Genomic DNA, 16,007 nt, shown 5'->3' with positions numbered 1-16,007 from the left:
AAAAAAAAATCCCTCAGCTTGGAGAAAGAGTTCTGAAGAAGCTGAAAAATCTTTCTCATTAAGACTCCAGCAGTGTTTGAGTGACCATAGATAGGAACCTACCTGTGTCAGGGTCGACTTTCACTTTGTTCAGAGGGGCAAAAAAGAAATGCATAGATATGATTACCTTCATGTAGGTGGTTCATGCTTTTCTATAGTGAGAATTTAGCTAATATTGTAATTACACAGTGAATATGAAGCAGCTAGCACAAATCCTAGCAATATTAAGCATGCACTAAATGTGTATTGAATCCAAAAACCTAAAAATGCAAGTTCCTATGATTATTGTATTGTTTGTTGGGTAAGTTGTGTATCTATACAGTCATGCACATATTTTTGGTTAGCTATAATGATTTTCTGTGTAGGAGTTTTACATTTGCATTAGTATTAAATACACAGAGAGTTGATGAGTAATAGCATTCCATAATTTCATAGAACATTTGTGTGCTTGACCAGGTTCATGTCAGGTACTTTTCTGGGAGGTGGTGGCGGTGGGGGAGGTGGTTACCTACTGAGGACTAAAACAGGAAGTTCACAGGCCACATAGACCACATCTTCCAAGGCAGTAGGTTTTAACTCTAGGTACAATTAGAATACCTGGGGATTTTTTAAAAAATACAGAAGCCTTAGTTTCCAGAGATTCTGAGTTAATTGGCTGGGGCCGGGATGCAGGCATCACTATTTTTTAAAAAGCTTCACAGATGTGTCTAATATACAGTGTAAAGAATTACTGGCCTCCTGAAGTGGTTTTCAAACCAGAACATGCACCGGAATACATGGAGAGCTTGTTGAAACCTTGGGCCCCTCCCAGGATTTCTGATTCAGCAGGTCTGGGGCAAGGCCCAACAATTAGCATTTCTAGCAAGTTCTCAAGTGCTGCTGTCACCACAGGTCTGAAGAACTACCGGCCTAGTGGAAAGAGCTCTAATTTAGGACTGAGAAGAACTAGGTGGCAAGTTTCTTGATCTACTGTGATTCATAATCTATAAAAGGAAATTAACTCATCCTCATACAAAGTAATGTAGAGATTGATCGAGAAAATATTCTGAAAATCATATACAGAATGTTTCTAATGCTATACAAGGTCAAGGCAATACTATTATCACCCCATGTATTGGGAGCCTGTGAGATAAAATGAGTTGATTCCCAGGAACATGAGAACAGGATGATAAAATGATGAAAGCAATGACTGGTCATACCAATGGTCAGGATAGAAACAACGGCTTCGGGAAAAGAAGTATCTTAAAGGGACAGCAGGAATCACCTTACGAACGTTGATAAGAATAACCAAGTGACAGAAAGTAGAAAGTTTCCAAGGAGGTACTAATAATAATTTTTAAAATGCTATGATACCCCCCAAAAGTGCTTCAGTACTCATTTGTTGTAATCACCCAAGAGAGGCCTTAAACTAGACTCCTCGAAAAGCTCAAAATAAACTATGCTGGAGTAGATCCAATCATGGGCACTCACGAAGATGTTCATAAAGAGGTATGTGGAAAATAAAAAATTAATATACAATAGAATGATGGGAGATATAAGTGTGGGGAGTGAAAATTAGGAGCCCAGAGAAGAACATACCTCTCCTAAGTGGGGTAGAAGAAGTCACATTGGAATTGGTCCTTAAAGGATATTCACCAGACACCAAAGGAGATGGTGAGGCATGAGGGTCGAAGAGCAGGACTCAGAAAATAGAAGCTTCTTCCCCAGGAATGACTTGTAGATCTAGCACCTTATGATTCCAAAAAGCCATCTACTGCTAGTTCTGTCCCCTGCTCTAGTAACTGTGGGGACATTAAATGAACATTTAATGAAGACAAACAGAGATATAGGAAAATGCCCTGCAAGTAAGAATGCCAGTACAGATGACTAAGGGTCACCTAAGGGTGCTGCCTACAGCCTCAGATTGCAACTCCTGCCACCAGAAGGAGCAGGTTCTGAAAAATGAAGTCAGGACTGTAAAGAGAATGATGGGGGTGAAGAAAGAGTTTTTATGACTTGGAGCAAGTGATGGAGGCAGCATGAACCTCCTCTCTAAAAATGGTAAAGGAAAGACAAAATGTAGAATAAATGTCAGCTTTGGGAACTGGCTTAAGATATCCTGCAAGAAGCTTTGGAGATGGACTAGATTTCTAATCAAGTAGTTCTCCCAGTTTTATATTTCTAGATTTATATCATATAAGTGGAAATTCTTTTCATGTAAGGAACATTTAAAAATAGAAGAGCAGTTTCTTTAAGTGCAAGAAAAAATAACCTGAACTATTTGAAAAGATAGCACTAAGAATTAAATGGATTTCTTTTGTATAAAACTTCTCAATTGCCAGAAATAGTTGGGACAGAGTAGTTTGATAGTTTATAACCACATATTTTATACATGACATAACAATGTTTAACGATGGACAATCCCATATATTAAATAATATACTTAATGCCAATAATACTCTGAATAAGTTCTTTGATGATTCAGAACACCCTTCAAGGATTTTTTTCCATGTATCAGAGTCTCATATAATATTTTTCACGATACAGTATTGAGGATACAGAAGGTGAATGAAATGGACATGAATGTACTCACCTCAAGACAGAGTTGCTTCTTGGAATAAATTCTTTGTAACAGTCCATTTATTATGTAATTTTCTCATAAAATTATAATATAAAATGCACTTTATATGCAAACATTAGGTACTATGAAATTTTAAAAACTTGGGTTTAAGGTGAAGGGAATTTTTCTGCAAAAAGAAATAAGGATGAACCATTTGAAGCATGAAGCATGACCTTGCTTCTCATGTTTAGAGTTTGGAGAGTATTAAATTAGCATCTTGAAAAATTTGGCCAGCCTTGGATATCATCGATATGGATTGGGATGTTCTCAGGTTTTAAAATAGATGAAATTATTCTTATACTTGAAGACATCCTTGGACATTTAGGGTAGGGCCACTTGGCTGCCCTCTGATGGAATCATTTCTCTGGTTTCTTCTCATCATTTCTGGGAAAGGCAGTTTCCCACCTATCAGCATTAGAGAGTGGGAGTTGGTGGAGGAAAGTGGGCACTTTGGGGTCCAGGGACAACTGGAAACAGGGAGGACCAGCCAGCACACACGGGAGCTGCCCTTGGAGTTACCTGGCAAGAATCACAGAGGCTGCAGTGAGCCAAGGGCTAGGTGACAGTTGCAGGTCAGAGCACATGAATACTGCAGGTCGGAACAGAACAAATGGTCAGCAAAAGACAGGTATGAAGAAGGAGCATTGAGAGAGGAGTCAGGCTTGACTGGCAAAATCCACGAACTTACCAAGAACTTGCTGCTCTGAGAATAGACAGCTTCTTAAAACTCTGATATCAACATTCCCTTTCCTTCTAAACGTGAACTGGCAGTGAGCAGGAGATGAAGGGGAGACAGAAATCTAGTTGTGTGCCGGTCATTGGGTACCCATTAAGAGCTGACGATGAATGGATGTGATTTAAGAACTCATGACTAATATCTAGCTGTCATTTCATTGCAGTGGTCCATGAAATATCCCTGCTGTGCCCAGAATGACTCCTACAGAGGTTTTTGACAGACACTATATATTAAAAAGAATAAACACCTAACTTCAACCTTTTTAGTTATGAAAAAAGAAAAATGCTAACATTTATAAGGTCATGCTCAAGTAGTGGTTACATCTAGCCCTCTCACATAGATGTGTATGCACACACACATGCATGCACACACACACACACACACACCTACTAGCCTTGATATTTTGCTGGCCCCTTTGCTTACAGCTTCAGGAGCTCCCGGAGCCCACCACCACTCTCTAGGGTGGCTTTTCAGGGAGCTTCTCCGTCCTTGTTTGTTTCTCTAACCCAGTCTTTCATTAAATGTCTTCAATCATTCCCCTTTGAGCATCACTTTTTCCTGCAAGAACACACTCTGTATAGCCACTCGTTAGCTTTGTGACATTGGGCAAGTTATTTATGTCTTTCAAATCTGTAAGGTGGGAGAATCCATACAGTGGTAGTTTAAACCATGTCAACATTACAATATTTGACCAATTCTGACCTACAGAAATGGCAATTTCATATACTGTAAGGACTAATTAAATATAAAGCAGTTTAGATAGTGCCTGACACATTGTAAGCTATTTAATTGTAAGCTTCCTAGTTATGATGCTCAGACCCTATAAATTATGTTTTTGCCCAAGAATAGCACATTTTTGCTGCCTCCTCCTCCCTGCATCTGCAGTAGACAATCCTCATTTAGTGTCGGACCCTTTCTCCCGGAGCCCAGAAGCAAATTCAAATCCTTTGAAGGTAAGAGGCACCTGTCCCGGCCCCTTGACCCAGTCTTCTAGTCTTGCCTTAAGAGAGATTCCCGCTCCCACCCCCAGCTGGTCTAGAGCAAGGGGCTCTCCATTGCCATTGTCACAGGCACAGAGTGCTCCTGGTATCTCTCAAAAGAAATTTTTCATACGAATGTTCTTCATGGTAGTGTAAGGTCTTATGTCACTCTTAATACTTAATTCCACTGCAATTACCTTAAAGGTTAAGCGGGGTTCTATGAGCTTACCCAGTGGCTCAAGAAACTTTCTGTAATTTTGTTTTTTTGGGGAACATATGTTCTGGATTTCAGACTTTCTGCAAATAAACATAACCTGCAAGGCTTATGTATGGAGAGATGGTGAGCTGAATATATCCTCAACAAGGCTAAAGCATAACTTAAATTGTCCCTTGATGTGTCGGGGGTAATTTTCATTTGATAAGTATACTCCAAATAAAGTAAAACACACTTGTGCCTGTCCTCATTCAAATAGTAGTCTTGTTGTTGCAGCTCAATTATTCTAACTCTGCACTTACTATGTTATACCAAAACTTCTCAAAGGTCATTCTTTACTGTTTAGACTCAGACTCAGTCATGAAACTTCTGAATTCTGCCCCTTAGTAGTAGGTCCTAGCCGGGTCCAAGTTCTACCAACTTCAGATTAAATTTAGAATACGTTTATGAAAATGAAATACTAAAGAACTGAGGCATATCTGTACTTTAAAGAATTAAGAGAAGATAATAAAGGTAAAAAAAAAAAGTCCCTCCCCTTCTGAAAGAATATTTGCTAAAGTACAAAATTCAAAGGAGACAAAGTGGTGCTTCCTTTTTGGTTGCCTTTTTTATTGAGATATAATTGGCATATAACATTATATTAGTTTCAGGGGTACAACATAATGGTTTGATATTTGTATGCATTGTAAAATGATCACTGCAGCAAGTCTACTTAACATATGTCACCTTACATAGTTATAAAAACACTTTTTCTTTCTTGTAAAGAGAACTTAAGACCTGCTTTCTTAGATACTTTCAACTATGCACTACGGTGTTATTAACTATAGTCACCATGCTGTGCATTGCATCCCCAGGATTTATTTATTTTGTAACTGAAAGTTTATACCTTTTGACTGTCTTCGCCCATTTTTACCACCCACCGAAACTTGCCTCTGGCAAACACCAATCTATTCTCTGTATCCATGAGGTTGGTTTTCTTGTTTATCTGTTTTTATTTTGTTTTGTTTTTAGATTCCACATATAAGTAAAATTATTCGGTTAGTTGTCTTTCTCTGTCCGACTTATTTCATTTAGCATAGTGCCCTCAAGTTCAACCATGTTCTCACCAGTGGCAAGATTTTATTTTTTTTATGGCTGAATAACTTTCCACTATATATATATATATATATATATATATATATATTATATATATATATATACACACACACACACACACATATATATATATATACACACATATATATATATACAATATACAATATATATACACATATATATATATGTGTATATATATATATATATATATATATACACACACCACATTTTCTTTATCCACTCATTCATTAATGGACACCTAGGTGGCTTCCATATCTTGGCTATTGTAAATAATGCCTCAATGACATAAGGGTGCATATGTCATTCTGAGTTAGTCTTTCATTTTCTTCAGATAAATATACAGAAGTGAAATAGCTGGATCATATGATAGTTTTATTTTTAATTTTTGAGGCACCTCCATACTGTTTTATATAGTGGCTGCAGCAATTTACATTTCTACCAGTAATAAGCAAGGGTTCTCTTTTCTTCACATTCTCACCAACACTTGTTATTTCTTATCTTTTTGATAACAATAATTTTAACATATGTGATCTAATAATAGCTCATTGTGATTTTGATTTGCATTTCCCTGATGATTAATGATGTCTGAGCATCTTTCATGTCCCTATTGGGCAGATGTATGTCTTCTTTGGAAAAATGTCTGTTTAGATCTGCCCATCTTCATCAAATTGGTTTTTTTGTTTGGTTTTGTTTTATTTTGTTTTTATTTTTTTTGTAATTTTCTTTTTGCTGTTGAGTTGTATGAGTTCTTTATATATTTAAAAATTTAACCCTTATCAGATATGATTTGCCTTTTCATTTTGTTGGTAGTTTTCTTTGCCATGCAGAAGCCTTTTAGTTTGATATAGTCTTGCTTTTTTATTTTTCCTTTGGTTGCTTTTGCTTTTGGTGTCATATTAAAAAACTCACCACTAAGACATGTCAAGTTTACTGCCTATGTCTTCTTCTAGGAGATTTACGGTTTCAGGTCTTACATTCAAGTCTGTAAAGCATTTTGACTAATTTTTGCGTATGGTATAAGATAGTGGTCCAGTTTCATTCTTTGCTTTTTTGCCTTATTTTAAAAAATGATTGGTACCAATGAAGCCAATCTTTCCTTACTTTTGTTTGTTCATTGCCAAAGAAACAGTTTCCAGTCGCACATAGGCAGGCTTTGGTTTGCATGTACCAAACATCTTTAAGAAATTCTGTTATTGTGGTAGAATGAATGGCTTCTTCATTACATCAGCAAAATACACTAAGAATTAATTCATAACAAGAAAAGCACTGGATTGGTGTAGTACACTTACAGTGGAAATACTTTTTCTGCACTGTTACTAAGGAGTATAAAACTCACCTGTCCCACCGATACAGTTGGTTGAGGTAAGAGGAGGAGGATAACAACAAACAGTTCAGGCTGAAGAACAGAATTATGTGACTGGTTCTAGGAATGAGGCAGGGACTCAATTATCTTTCTTTTCTGTTTCATCTATTAAAATTAATTGTTGTCTCCCTAGCAACATCATTTTGCATAGAGTTAGATAATTGTATATTTATAATTTTGACTCCTTTACACAGAGAATTTCCAAACTATTTTAAGGATATATAATTTTGCATATGTAAGATAATCCAGATAGTGGTATAATTCCTTTTCCTAACTCAGAAAAGAGAAAATACTACTACTGGATTTTAGAGGCTCCTTGGGCATCTTCTGTCTAATCTAGGATTAGCCCACACAAATATCACATGCATTCTAAATTTAAATGTTGCCAGATTTGTATAATATTTCACTTTCCAGTGTATTTACAGTAATATTACAAGACATTGCTATATTTCCGGGATCGTTTTCCTTAGCTCTTGACAGTTTTGTCAGGAGACTTGAACTTATTTTTTGATGTGCTACCCAGTTTGATTTCAGAAGACTTGTCCTCGAGTATTGAGCAGCCAAATGATACAAGGCGTTTTGGGACCGGAAAGGCACTGAGCTATCTGCCTCCTGGTGAATGTGAGGATGACGCCTAACTTCCAAGTCAAGCCTGGCCTTTCATTAAGCCCAGACTTTCAGAGTGCCCCCTGATGACTTTAAGGTGGGTTTTTTCATTGGCCTTGTCTGTTAGGCTATATTTTAAAAGGTAGCTCTGGACTATTTCTCAAGAAGTGTGGCCCAACTCTGATGATATCTTGAAGCGCACAAATGAAAAACAAAATATTCATCAGCAAATCTCAAGGTTCCAATCACCAGGGTTCAACTTTAGGCTATGACCCTAAGCCTGGACTGTGAGAAGTCACCAAGGCTGTTCAGTTCTAGGGAAGCCTCACATCCACATCTTGGCAAGCAAAGGTGGCCAACATTCTGTTTAAAATATCTCTCTTTAAAGTGAGCGAATTCCTTCCCAGGACTAGCCTCTCTGCTCCATTTCCTTTAGCAGGTTTCCTTATAAGCAATCTCAAAACTCCACTTTTGAAAGAACACAAACTGTATTATGTTTTGCATTCGTAGCAGCTAAGCACTAAGCCCGACACATATATGTATATAAAACCATTGAATGAATGCTAAAGTTGGACAAGATCTGACCCTGATTCCTGGACAGGCATAAAGGCCCACCTGAGTTAAATCAAGGGCATTGGGGTATTGTGGAGAGAGTCTAACCATTTCTACATCTGGTGAGTCCCATGGAGACATCATTCTCCCAATTCTTTAGTATGATCTGACACCTGAATCTTGAGGTCCAATTTCAAAATCATTGCATGCTCTATCTAGTCTAGATCAAGGGCTTGGTGGAATTAGGAGTCTTGACTTAGATTTCAGATATGCTCTGAGAGCACCTTCAAAATTTCAGAGTTACTGTTGGCGAGTTTTTAATTAGCTTGATCAAACTGATGGCCCTGCTCCCCTGTGGGGTGTGCTGTCTTTCATCAGGAGTTCTCAGCCTAGATATCACTAACTCCTAGTTTTTCCTAGAAATTGTTGTTTTTTGAAAGGGCAACACTTCTAGTCATCATTTAAAGTACCTGAAATCTAATGTTTTTCTCTAATTATGGATAGTACCATGCCTGCAGCCTCCCTGCATTCGGGAGTGATAACTCCATGTCACCTGCACATGTTGGTAATTGCAGAATGTCTTCAATGCTGTTGAGATTTAGACCCTCCTTTTTTTCACCTTCATTCTTTCACCATGACTAGAATAGCTAATGTCCTGACCATGAAGGCACGAACTGCATTTGAAAGGCCTCTTCTCCTTTTCAGAAACAAAATCCCAGAAACTTTGATACCCACAGCAGAATTTACATGAATATCTTCCTCTCTAAATAGAATTTTCACATACTTTTATCAAGAAGAACAAGTTGCTTTGGATTTCTGTATTCCTGGCCCTCCAAATTAAAACAGCTTGTGATTAAGATCTACTTGACAAATTTAAAAGACAACCATATCTATCAAGTTGATTTTCTTGTGGGAGTTGCTGCAGTATGGAATATGTCAGGGAGTGGATTTGGACCTGCTTCTTAAAGGCTGAGACCAATGAGGAGAAAATCATATTTTATGCAATTAATGACCACTACAAATGTGTTGATTTATCATTTGATCTTTGAAATGCCATAGATGTGATCTAACAGAATATTATATAGATGCGAGTACAGTGTGTGACAGGGTCAAGGAAAGGTTAAGGCACTGACCCTCATCCTCTAAGGGATTGGTCCCCTGGCTCTGACTCAGATTCATATCCAGCTTGAGCCCAGCTCCTCACTGACCTACTGCCCATGACCACCCACCTGCACAATAAGATTTAAATTGGCACTGCACTTTGCCTGCATTTATTCTATAATAAATAATTTATTGTTCTCCACATACTGATTATCATCTCACACTCCTGTGACTTTATTCATGTTGCTCCCTCTTCCTGAAGCCTCTGTCCCATTTTCTTCATCGGGTTAACTTTCACTCACTCTTCAGGGCCCAGCCCAGGCATAATGGCCAATTGTCCATAGCAAACATTCCAAGCAAAGTGTCCCTTTGTATTTCTCTGCTATTAGACATATAACATTATATTGAAGGCATTATTTTGTGTCTTTCTTTTCTACCAGACTCTACTGGTCAGAGATGAAATCCTATCTACCTCTAAATTCCCATGTGCTGCCACATTTAATAAATGTTTGTAGAACTCAGGCTTCCTTGTCTATAAAGCTTATTCACCAGTTTCAAATAGTCCAAATTGATTTCTTCCTTGTCTGAATTCTAACCAGAACTAAGTGACTTCGAATGTAGGTCGTCTCTATTCTTTAATTCTGTTTTCCATCTGCTGCTTGATTAAATCTAAGTTTCATAAAGATTGGGATCATGTATTTAATATATACTCTAACACCTACCACAGCAATAAGTATATATCATAAATGTAAAATACTTATAGATTGTTTTATGAACTCTGGTTTTTATTCTACTAAATGAGGAGAGTTGACTAGCTTCTCTGCTTCAGGGAGGGGTCATGAAAATTGTTTAGTAAACAGTCAATATTAGATTTGATTCTTTGGATGAAATGTTATTTAAAAAATAAAAAATCATTGCAAAAATTATATTCCACATCATATTCATGTTATTTCCAATGACTAAAGAGAAACCCACAAAGATAATATGGAGTAAATCCAAAAGGAAATGACGTCAGTATTTTTGGTTATTATAAAAGCCAATACTTAGATATTTATATGTTCCATAGTAACATCATTTTATTCACTCACATGTATACAATTTGATGGTTATTAAAATCCTCAAAGTTAACAAAGACATCAATATATGAAAACATCATATCAGCTTAAGAAGTAGTTCAAAGAAGAAAAATAGATGCAATTTTTGGATGCAATTATATAACAACATTTGGAAATTTGATATATCATCTTATTTAATACTCTGGGGAAAATGCTTAAAATTAAATAATAAATTTATTGCAATGGAATATTGTTGCCTTGGAAAAAAAACAGAGTGATCACAAACCATTTTCTAATCTAAATGTAACTGTAAACTCTTAGTGGTCTGAGAGTTTGGAACAAAGCTCACGTAGATAATTATTTTTAAATGCTTTAATTATTGTGCCTGACTTTATATTTGACAACTGTCCTGTCAGATCACCGTGCATGTTGTTTCATTTCATTCACATACTCACAAAGTGGCAGAGACTTTAAATTTTTAAAAATAAGCACCTAATACCCTAAGTAGAATAGAAGAGTTTATATAAGAAGAAAACTTACCCTGGAAACACTTTTATAGCAGCTAAAGAGCAATTAGTGCATCTACTCATCATTCTCTTACATCTTCTTGTAAAACTGTTCTTCCTAATGACTATGCCTTTTTAAAAAGATGTTCTTATGTTTTATTCACATTTATGAGTAACATAGCATGTTATCACATAGTGTCATTCTGGCAGTTTAATTTAGAACATTATAATGAAATACTTTAAATAACAATTTTTAAAGGTACTCTTAAGGAACAGATTAATAGCAGTAAATATTTCCTAAGTTCAGTTCTAAAATATTTTTCTAAATGCTCTGAAAAAGTTTTTTCATGGCCTGCAATGATTTAAGATCTGTAAAGTGAACACATGGAATTCTATAATTCTATATTCTGTACTAGATATTAGGTATTTCCAGTGCAGTTGAAGCTGCTATTGGAGCTGTTTGTGGTGTTCTGTTTTATGAAGTTCATAGTCAATCCCAGGCTAATGGTTCTCAAATGTTTTGGTTTCAGAACCTCCTCACACTCTTAAAAATAATTGAGGACCCAAAGAGAGGTGTTTTATGTCAGTTGTATCTACCAATATTTATATTATTAGAAAATTAAATAAAGAAATGTTAAAAATATTTATTTATTTTAAAATAAATCTATTATGTTATCATAAACAGCATATTTTTCATTAAAAATAGTTCTATTTTCCAAGACCAAAATGTTTAGTGAGAACAGTGGCATTGTTTTACATTTTTTAAAATTTCTTTAGTATCTGGATTAAAAGTTGAATTTTCATATTGCTTTTACATTCAATCTGTTGAAATGTGTTATTCTGATTGAAGTATATCAATAAAATCAAATATCACATAAATATGTAGTTGGTAAAAGAAAGAATATTTTAATAGCATTTTCACAAAATTTTGGACATTATTCTTTGATACAACAACAAAACCACAAGTAAAATATGTGGCATCCGAAACCATATCAATCTATTTCTGATGCTCTGTTACATTATAGTACATTGGCTTGTATCTTTAACTTATGATTTTGTAGGGTTGCATTGGTCATTTAAAAAAATATTGTTTCACTGGGTTATACAGATCTTTTAATCATTGACATTTTTTAATCATTGACATATTCTATAATACCAAAAAAAATCTCATTCATTAGTATAACCACTAAGATCGCAGTACTTAAAATCTTTAAGGGTTTGAAAGCTTAAAAGCTTACAGTAGCAAAGACAAGTTTTTTATTATTCTAATTTTCACTTGAAAGCTTAATTTTAGTTGAGATATTTTTTCTTGAAGTAGTGAGCTCTTTTCATTTATTTTTGAGAAAATGTCTGGCAAACACCTAAGTCTGAATAGCTATGGTTTGTTTCTCTGTCAATCATATCCCATAAAATAAACCAACTCGTTCAGTTTGTCAATTCAAAATCACCACACAGGTGCTTTTCCTCAAGGCAATCATCATACACTAGTATACAACAGAAGTACTGTTTACATTCTTTCAATTTCACCAACAAAATATTGAAAGACATGTCAAGGGTCAAGACCAAATAAAATTAGTAATTTTTACTGCGTCATCAAGAGCATTCTTGGTGAAACTGATAATTTTTCTTTGTCCCACTACCTGATTTGTTCTAAAGAGCCATCGGTTTTATCCACTATTGCTTTTGTACCTTTGTGCAAATGTCAACACTGTGGAAAGGGTAAATAACATCTCAGTATTATTGGGAAAATAGTTTAGCCTTAAAGTTCTTGGGGACCTCTTGGAGTCTGTGGGCCACACTTTGAGAATCACTATCCTAAGCAGTTATAGAGTCATGGGTCATTGAACATGCAAGGGACGCTTAAATAGAATCACAACCTAAGAAGAGGCATTGAGAGATCATTTAGTAAAGTTTTATATTATGTTGTCCCACATTTTCAAATAGTGCAGTATTCTCCACACTGTAAAAACATAATATGGCTTCCATTTTACTATACAATGAATGAGTATTTGCAATTTGCTCTTTTTTATTTTTAACGCATCCTATGCTATATCTAAAAGAAATTCCACAGCCAGAATTGTAATCCAACCACCTTTTATTCTATTTTCAATAGACATGGAGGTTATTTAGTTTACTTACCCTGCATAAGATTCCTTTTTGTAAGAGTACGTGAAATCAGTCCTTCCTGTCTTCTCAACTTATTTAATCATGATGTAATATACATAATGTATAGGTTTGCTTTTACAACCATTTTTATCCCCTTTTCAGATCCACGAGTCTTCCACATGACCCTTTTTTTTTATGTATATCTGTTCTTTTCTGATCTATCCCTTTATCATTAACTTTGCTAACCCGAAATGTATCATAGGCCTTCTGCCAGCCCCATACCTACATTCTCTGACTTAGGAATGTCTAGCTTGCAAATGCCTTTCCTTATGGAAAGCTTCTGAAACTTTCCACACCATTGTCAGAGTGTTTATATTAACACAGAGGCTGTGTGTGTAGATATAACACTAGAATTATAGCATACAAAGGAAAAGAGACCAACTATATCCTAGACCAGGCTTTTCCAATAGAACTTTCTGCAGTGATAGAAATCTTTCACATCTGAGCCATCCTGTAGAGTAGCCATTAGCCACATATGGCTATTGTGTACTTGAAATCTAGCTACTGTGACTGAGGAACTAGATTTTAAATTTTATTTAATTTTGATTAATTTAAATGTAATTAGCCATATATGTGCTGTGGTTACCATATTGGACAGCAGAATAATACACCTGACTTGGAGTATCTCTTTTAAGTAGATAATACTATATTATCACATAGTGCCATTTGACAGTTTAACTTAGGAAATATCTATTACTATTGATCTGATCCTTAAGAGTACCTTTAAAAATTGTTATTTAAAATATTTCATTAGAGAATTAAATGAGCTCATTCTCAACAATGCCCAGGTGTGGTTATTTCTACTGCTCAACAGTATAGGATTTTTCTCTTCCAGGCACACAGAGGAGTGCACCTCCCAGCTCTTTTGCAGACAGGCAGGGTCATGTGACTAGTTTTGGCCTTCATACTCCTCTTTTGCTCTGCTGTGGTGATGAAAATGTTTCGTGGTGGAGTCCTTATGATTCTGAGCCCTGACTGACTGCGGAGCAGAGCTCCCTTCTTCATTACAACCCACCTTGGACATGTAACATGAGAAAGAAATGAACTTTTACATGTTAAGCCATAGGAAATTCAGGATTCTTTCCTACTGCAGCATAACCTAGACCATCCTAACTGATAAGAGTCAATATCAGAATCACCTGAGCAGAGTTTTAAATCCACATAGCTGGGCCCCTTGCAACTTGGAACCTAGACACTATTTTTGGTTAAAAACAAAATAAAAAGCCTCTCCTGGTGACAGAGATGCATGGTCATGGGTTAAGGACCCATGTTGAAAGGCAACATTGTTGTTACCATAGATACAACAGAATTGAGGCTTAGAAACATAAAGGTACATTTTGTAAGTTCATTTTGCTACTAAGTGAGGGAGATGTACTTTGAACTTGTTCTCTCCCTATGCTATGCTTCTTTTTCTCTTGTTATCAGTGATGGGGATGGCGGGAGGGACCAGAGTGATATGTCCTGGTTTCCATATTGAATTTATTAATACTTTTAAACTGATTATCATACTTTTACAAATAGTGATTTGTTCCATAGAAGCCTATTTAATCCAAAATGTAGTTTTAAGAGTTGCATAGACCATGGAATAGCCTAGCAATCTAACTTCTATTTATAAATATTATTTTGATGTGTAAATGCATTCTAAGTTTGAATGCTATATTTGCAGCTTGATCAGCAAAGAATATTATTAATAACAACTACTATACTGACCGCGTAATGTTAGCCTTAAAATGTTGTTATTCACCTTTTTAAAGTGATGAGCCTTTGATGTTGTTTATTTCATTTATTCAGCAAATATCTATAGAGTATTTTTTATGTATCAGGTACTATGATATACATTGTTTACAGAGTGGTAAACAAAATAAATGAAATACCTGTCCTCATGGATCTTATATTTTAATAGGAGATATAAACTTTAAGTAAATACAGAGTTAAATATGTAATTATAAATTGTGTTGATTTCTCCAAAATTAATGCATAAACTTATTGCAATTCAATTTATAATTCCAATCGTTTTGTTGTTGTTGTTAAGGAAGTTTATTGTATAATATACTGATAATGTTTATGTGGAATAATAAAAGATCATGGCTAACCAAAAGAAAGAGATAAATGAGTGGTGTTGGGTATAAGGAGAACTTACTTCAGGTATCAGTGTGAATCCTTGGAAAGCCAAAACTGAGACAGAGGAGCAAGAGGGTTTAATTTGTGGAGTGGGAGGAGGGGAGGGGGAATGCCTGTAAAGGGGAAGTAGGATTGGGCAGGGGAAACCTTCAGCCCCGGATTAGATCTAACACCTGCTAAAGGAGAGCCTTTGACTGCCATGCAGACGTGCCATAGTTTTAGCCAACCCAATGGAAAATTTTGGAACAAAATCTTTGTCATTGGAAGAGTCCCACACTGAGCAAAAATAGCATTTCTGCTGAGTCAGTCATTAGGTGGGGACTGCCCAGCTCCAACACCATGGCCTGTCAACTGGCTGCGCACCTCACAGCTGATGGGCAAGTTCTTCCTGAGGGAGATCTGAGAGTGTACCTCGTGGCTGCACCAGACTTTATATTAGCACAGAGTAATGCCACTGCCACCAGAACAAGACGATTTTAGTGTAAGAATAGAAAAGAGATGAGTGGGATAGAATATGGAGCAAAAAATAACATCAGTAAATGAGAATTAGTGTATGAAAAAATTTAATTCAGTGGGAGAAATTATTTATTTAATGAATGGTGCTGGCATAAACGGCTGTCTGCCTGGAAGAAAATAAAAGTCAGCCTCTGATTTAGGCATAGACAAAAATTCATTCCAGATATACAAAAGCCTTAACTTCTAATTAATAAAATAAAGCATTACGAGAAATTCTATGAAACTTTATCTATATAACACAACGGTTAGGAAGATCTTATTATTCAGGGCTGGAAACCAGAAACTATTTTAAAAAAACTATTTAAAAAACTATTTAAAAAAAAAAACTAGAATATTT

Source organism: Pteropus medius, unplaced genomic scaffold (assembly GCF_902729225.1).
Source record: "Pteropus medius unplaced genomic scaffold, Ma_sr-lr_union100, whole genome shotgun sequence".
NCBI classification, from domain to species: domain Eukaryota; kingdom Metazoa; phylum Chordata; class Mammalia; order Chiroptera; family Pteropodidae; genus Pteropus; species Pteropus medius.
This window is presented reverse-complemented; position numbering follows the sequence as displayed.